The sequence below is a fragment of the Mustela putorius genome, unplaced genomic scaffold (assembly GCF_011764305.1).
Source record: "Mustela putorius furo isolate JIRA1106 unplaced genomic scaffold, ASM1176430v1.1 tig00003893_pilon_pilon_pilon, whole genome shotgun sequence".
NCBI lineage: Eukaryota > Metazoa > Chordata > Mammalia > Carnivora > Mustelidae > Mustela > Mustela putorius.
The window spans coordinates 256,959-264,337 of NW_025422042.1; positions in this window are offsets into that span (position 1 = coordinate 256,959).

Genomic DNA, 7,379 nt, shown 5'->3' on the forward strand with positions numbered 1-7,379 from the left:
TCTCATTGCTTTATTTTGAATAAAAAATTTCACTATAAACATAATGGACGCTTTCCTTTTGATGGTCCCTCTGTTGGTCATATTGTATATGAGCCATGACAATTAGTTTTACAAAATTTATTGATGTTTGTTGATATGTTTTATCATAACTAATTTTCCCTCCCTTATCTAGATTCCCCAGCTTTCAGACAGGTGGAAAATTCAATAAAACATACCCAAGGGATGTATCAAGTACTTCTTAGACATTCTCTCAGATCCTTGAGGTCTCATTTTGCCTAGGGATTTGCAATAGGTTCTGCCAGAGGCACCACTGTGACAACTGATGCCCATGGACTATCTCCTTCTAAGCTCAAGAGATCACTGGTTTCCAAGTTTAACTATACAATTAATGCATTCCAGCAAGTTCTTTTTTTTTTTAATATTAACAAACTTATTTTAAAGTTTATATGGAGAGGCAAAGACTCACAATATTCAACATAGTGTTGAAAAAGAACGAAGACTGAGGACTGACTTCAAAGATTACCATAACGATGGGGTGCCTGGGTGGCTCAGTGGGTTAAGCCTCTGCCTTCGGCTCAGGTCATGATCCCAGGGGCCTGGGATTGAGTCCTGCATTGGGCTCTCTGCTCAGCAGGGAGCCTGCTTCTCCTCATCTCTCTCTCTCTGTCTGTCTCTCTGCCTATTTGTGATCTCTCTCTCTATCAAATAAATAAATAAAATCTTAAGAAAAGTATACCATAACGATAATTGTAAGCAAGATATTGTAATACCACAGAAAGACTAGATTAAAGGAACGGAATATATATTATCAATTATATTTTATATTTAATATAAAAGCAAAAGCAATACAAGAGAGCAAAATACAATCTTTTAAACAAATGGGTTCTGGAGTAATGGTGAAGCTAAATGTAAAAATATAAAATAAAAAAAATAAATAAAATAATAAAAAAAATAAATCCAGGCTGAGATATACACTCTTCACAAAAATTAACTCAGATTGGATTATAAACCTAAACATGAAAAATGTAGAAGGTAATATAGAAGAAAATTTAAATGACCTTGGTTTTGGAAATAACTTTAGCTACAAAAGCACAAGCACTGAATTTAAAAATGTCTACTCTGTGAAACACAATGCCAAGAGAATGAAAAGGCAAAGCACAGACTATGAGAAAAAAATTTGCAAAATACACATCTGGCAAAGGACTGTTAATCAAAAATACACAAAGACCCCTTTAAAACTCAACAATGGGGAAAAAAAACCTGATTAAAAATGAGCCAAAGTCCTTAGCCGATACCTCACAAAAGAAAATATTACAGATGGCAAATAAGCATATAAAAAGATGCTTCACATCATATGTCATCAGGAAAATGCAAATTAAACAAAAAAGAGACACCAGTACATACCCAGAATCCAGAACACTGACAAACAGAACACGAAATGTTGGTGAGGATGTGGAGCAACAGGAATGTTCTTCCATGTCTATTGAGAATAAAGAATGGAAAACAACTTGGCAGTTTCTTACAAAACTAAACATATTCTTGCCAGATGATTCAGCAGTAGCAGTTCTTGGTATTTATCCAAAGAAGATGAAATCTATACCCACAAAGATGTCTATAGTAGTTTTATTCATAACTGACAAAAGCTTGGAAGCAACCAAGATATCCTTCCATAGGTGAAAGGTCAAATAAAGTGTAGTACATGCAAACAATGGAATATTATTTAATGCTAGAGAAATGAATTACCACGCCATGAAAAGATATGGATATAAATATTTAATAAATATTTGATTTTAGGCTTCTACCAGTCTATCAATAGTATTAGTATATTTTAACAGTGAATGCTCAGCATTCACGAATTTACCTAATAAAATGTTTTGGGTTCAATATTTTAAATACTTCAACCTCTATGATTATATTCCTAATAATTTTGAATTGGGGTAAATAAACCTTAATTTTTTGTAACTTGTTTCTTATTGCAAAAGAGCTCAATGAAATTTTAGAAAATAAAAATTTACAAAAAAAAAGTTTAGTTTACTATTGCCAAATAATTTAAAACTTTACCTTATATTCAAATACATATATTTTTCTAAATTGATTTATATGCTACTAAAACCAAAAACTTTTAGTTATATTAGATTTCATATCATGCAATCAATGCCAGAAAGCCATCTGGCGATGACTTTTCTTAAATAGAGTTAAGATGGGTGTTATTACAATGCAAGATGGAAACAAAGATAGTATAACAATTGAGTGTTACATAACTTTTCTGTTTTGATCAAGTTACTAATCTACAAAAGGCTTTTATCGGTGACAGACTTGGGAATTTAACAAAACTTTTAAACTAGCATGTGCGACTCATTCCTAGAAAAAACAACACAATCAATAACACTTTATTTAGATGAAATCATGACTATTTCTCCATTTGAATAAAAAAAGGTAGCAACCCCAATAAGTTTATTGAACAGGAAAAGTTGAAATGCTATAATGCTCCTAAGGAATTAAATGATCCAGTCATGAATTACAAAAAAAGGATATAAATTACCAAAGTGTTTGTATAATTGGAATGTACAACTGCCCATTATCGTTCAATAGTGTAGGCTTGTACAAGAACTCTATAAAAGAACTCCACTTCTAAACCGTGGAAAATATGTTCCCTTTCCCCCTATATACAACTATTAAGCCATTCATTTAGCTTTTAAAATATCCACTTAATACAGGCTTTTTACTCATTTGAACAGGCAGCAGGGCTCTATTCTTATTGCTTACATCTGAAGGATAGACGTCTAGCGTAAGAGGTAAAGCCCACAAAGGAGCCCAATAATAACAACAAAATACAGTTTAGTGAGCCCTTACAATCTGCCAGCTACCTTTCTGAGAATACTTCAATTAATAAAACATATAAAATACCTGACCACAAAGAGCTTACATTCTTTTGAAATACAATAGTGAAATAAGCCAATAATAGAGGGGCACCTCGGTGGCTCAGTCCATTGAGTGACTGCCTTTGGCTTGGGTCATGATCTCAGGGTCCTGGGATGTAACTCCCCAGCAGGCTTTCTAGGCAGTGGGGTGTGTTTTCTTCTTCCTCTGCGCCCCCTCCCAATTCTCTCTCTCTCTGTCTCCAATAACAAAAATAAACCAGTAATAGAATAATGATTGATGGTTGATGGTGATAAGTGTTACAAAGAAATACAAGAAAGGTAAAAGCCATTGGAGAATGCTGGGAGGAAAGTTAATTTTATTTTGTGTTGGGTGGTTATATCTCATTTATGAGATGTTATTTGCACAAAGACCCAGGAAGTGAAGGAGGGTGTTGTACACATATTAAAGGAAAAGATTGCTCTAGGCAGAGCAAGTAAGTATATAGACTTTGTGTGAACAGCTGGTGTGTTACTTTTGAGGAAAAGCAAGGATGCCAATGAGGAGTTCATAGTGGTGGAGAGAGGTAAGAACGTATTGATGCGTGACCTTCTAGTACATTGAAACGCCTTCAGTTTTTATTTAATATGAAAGGGTAAGATATCAAAAGACTTTCGACAGCAGAATAAAATCATCTGACTTGATTTTTAGGTTAAGTTTCTGTACCAAAATAAATTTGCTGGGAGAAAGGAGTGCAGTATGTGTGGAAGTGAGGTTATCAATCAAGTCAATAATTCAGGAACATATGATGGTGATTTTAGCATGCTGGGTGATAATAGAAGTGGTGAGGTATGGTTTTTATTTTGTATATATTTTGATGGTGAATATTCTGGTGAACAGGATGGAGTATGTGCAGGACAGACAATATCAACATTTATTTTACCTGCACAAACAGAAGGGTGGAGTCTTCATTCCATGATATGGAGAGAACTCTGAGTTCAAATGTTCTTTCTGATTAAATGGCATAGTTATGATGAGGATTTAGTCAGACAGTGAAAGAGAGCAGTAAGCATAGTGTTAAGCGGTAAGACATTATAATACATTTGAACATCAAAAAACGTTGTGTTGGATCATCTGTTTATGTGAGTAAATAAATAAATAAAGCTTCCTGGGGTTCTGATAGAGGTAAAGAAGACTACTATATGATCCAAAGGGGCACGTGCACCAAATGTTTATAGCAGCAATATCCACAATAGCCAAACTATGGAAAGAACCTAGATGTCCATCAACAAATGAATGGTATATATATATGATGGAATACTATGCAGCCATCAAAAGAAATGAAATCTTGCCATTTGCAATGACATGGATGGAACTAGAGGGTATTATGCTTAGCAAAATAAGTCAACCAGAAAAAGACACTATCATATGATCTCACTGATATGAGGAAATGGAAGTGCAATATGGGGGGACAGGAAAAGAGTAAATGAAACCAGTTGGGATTGGGAGGGAGACAAACCATAAGAGACTCTTAATCTCACAAAACAAACTGAGTTGCCTGGGGGGGGTGGGGAGGGTAGGGAGAGGGTGGTGGGGTTATGAACATTGGGGAGGGTATGTGCTGTGGTGAGTGCTGTAAAGTGTGTAAACCTGGCGATTCACAGACCTGTACCCCTGGGGCTAATAATACATTATATGTTAATTTAAAAAAAAAGAAGAAGAAGACTACTATAAATCAAATGCTATGGTTTTCAGCAAAGAGTGTGTAATCAGGCATATTTTATTAAAGTAACCAAGTAAAATGATGGTCGAAAATTGGAATAACAGAAAACATAAATATCAGAGATTTTAAAAAGAGATATGGGACAGTGTAGAGAATATAGTCAATGATATCATAATAGTGTTATATGGTGACAGATGGTGGCTCTATTTGTAGTGATCATAGAATAATGTATGGAGATATTGAAAACCTGAAACCAATGTAACACTGAATATCAACTATACTCAAATAAAAGAATAGTAAAAATAAAACATTTTAATTTGAAAAGATAAAAAGAGGGACAAGAATTTGAAAAGTGAATTTCGAAAAGAGTAAAGATGAGGCTAAGACATACTCTGAACCTTGAGGAAAACACCATTTTGAAAATTCTTCCCATTTTGAGAAAACTCAAATGAATCAATACCATAAAAGAACCCATTTTAACTGAGAGATGTAATGAATGCTCAAGAAATAATTTTATGACAGGATAACTCTTCCCTATGAAACAGCATACAGAAACCAGGGGAAACACCTGGAAGCAAAATAAACTATACTGAAAATAAGAATTAGGAAAAAGATAAATGATGAAAGATAAGAAAATTAGACCTGCGACAGAGACCTAGTGAAGAGAACTTTTAGCTTGTGGTTTAATGTTTTTGAGGATAATCTAGAGTTCATAACTGCCTTGAGGCAGGCTGGTTGTAGGCAGTTTAGGCAGACCCCTAAGACAGGCCTACTTTGGGCAGGTGGTGTTGGAGGAGGCCATTGGGCTGGACAAAAACAAATCCAACCATTTGACTAAAGTGTCTGTGAAGATGTTGAAGTCAGATGCAACAGAGAAAGGCCTGTCAAACCTAATCTCAGAAATGGAGATGATGAAGATGATTGGACAGCACAAGGACACCATCAACCTGCTGGGTCCTGCACACAGGACGGTCCTTTGTACACTCTCATGGAATATGCCTCCAAAGACAACATACAGGAGTACCTGCAGGCCCAGAGGCCTCCTGACCTGGAGTACTGTTACAATATCAGCCACAATGCAGCAGAGCAACTCTCCTCCAAGGACCTGGTATCCTGTGCCTATCATGTAGCCTGAGGCATGGAGTACCTTGCCTCCAAGAAGTGCATACACCAAGACCTGGCCACCAGGGAAGTGCTGGTGACAAAGGACAGCATGATGAAGATCTCAGACTTCAGCCTTGCCAGAGATATCACCACATCAGTTACTATAAAAAGACAACCAACAGTGGACTGCCTGTGAAGTGGATGGTCCCTAAGGCCATGTTTGACCAGATCTACATCCACCAGAGTGACTTCTGGTCTTTTGGGGTGATCCTGTGCAAAATTTTCACTCTGGAAGCCTCCCATATCCTGGAGTGCCTGTGGAGGTGGTTTTCAAGCTGCTGAAGGAGTCATTTGATGGATAAGCCAATAAGTGCACCAGGGAGTTATACACAATAATGAGGGGTGGCTGGCATGTGGTTCCTTCAAGCTGCTGGTAGAAGACCTGGATCATACTGTGGCCTTGACCTCCAACCAGGAGTACCCGGACCTGTCCTTGGCCCTGGAACAATACTGTCTATGCTTTCCCAACACCCAAAGCTCCACCTGCTCCTCAGAGAAGAATTCCACCTTCTCTCATGTGCCGTTGCTCAGGGAGGCCTATCTGCCCTGACACCCAGCCCAGCTTGCCAATGGTGGACTCAAATGACTAGTATCCCTATTACTCCTGTCCAGATTCCGTCATAAGCTGTAACCCTTACCCCCCACCCTCCCTGCAAGACTCACTGCCTTCTCCTTTGTCCCTTTCCTACTGGCAGGAGCCAGCTGCCTACCTGAGGCCTTCACCCCTTGAAGTTCACCTCTCTTCCCCTTCCTCTTCCTCCTCCTTACAACCTGCTCATGAAAGAAAGGCACAGAGAGGCAGGTACTTGCTCGTGGCTACTTCCTTCCCTCCCATATGTTGGACCAAGACCCCTCCCTGGCATCTGGTACTGCCTGGACGTCGAGGGAGTGGGAGATGAGGCATGCCAGTGAAAGCTGTCGGAGCTTTCCTGTTTTGGTTTTGTCTGCTTAGCATAACATGTAAGACTGAGTTCTGGTGGCAGGGACCTAGTCCTTGGGGCTATAGCACTAGCGAGGGGAGGTCAACTGCTCTGGGCCTTGGCTAAGAGCAACCCCTGCTCCAGAGATATGGTGCCAAGGGCTTATTAATTTTGATACTAATTTGCTTTGCTGACCAAATACCTGGTATCAAAAGATGGGAAGGCAAAGACTGGAAGCAGTGTTGTGACCATGGGGTCCAGCCCCAAACTATGAAGAAAACACAAAGTGTATAAATCTGAGTAAGTATATATTTACACACCTTTGTAAATAGGTTGTTATCAAAGATTTAATCAATGGGTAATATGCTCCTCGTGGCTGGGAAGCATCAGTTGCCATATATTAAAAACAAAGAAAAGAGGTGTCTGGGTGGCTTCCTCCATAAGTGTCCCTTCTTTTCAGGTCATGATCCCAGGGTCCTGGGATGGAGCCCCACATCAGGCTCTCTGCTCAGTGGGAAACCTGCTTCTCCTTTTCCCTCTGCCCTGCTTATAGTTCCTCTTCCTGTCTCTCTGTCTGTCAAATAAATAAAATATTAAAAAAAAAAAAACAAAATGTTTTTAAAAGGTCTTTTTTTTTTTTTAATTTTCTAGGGGTGCCTGGATGACTCAGTTGTTTAAGCAGATGTTTGCCTTTGGCTGAGGTCATGATTCCA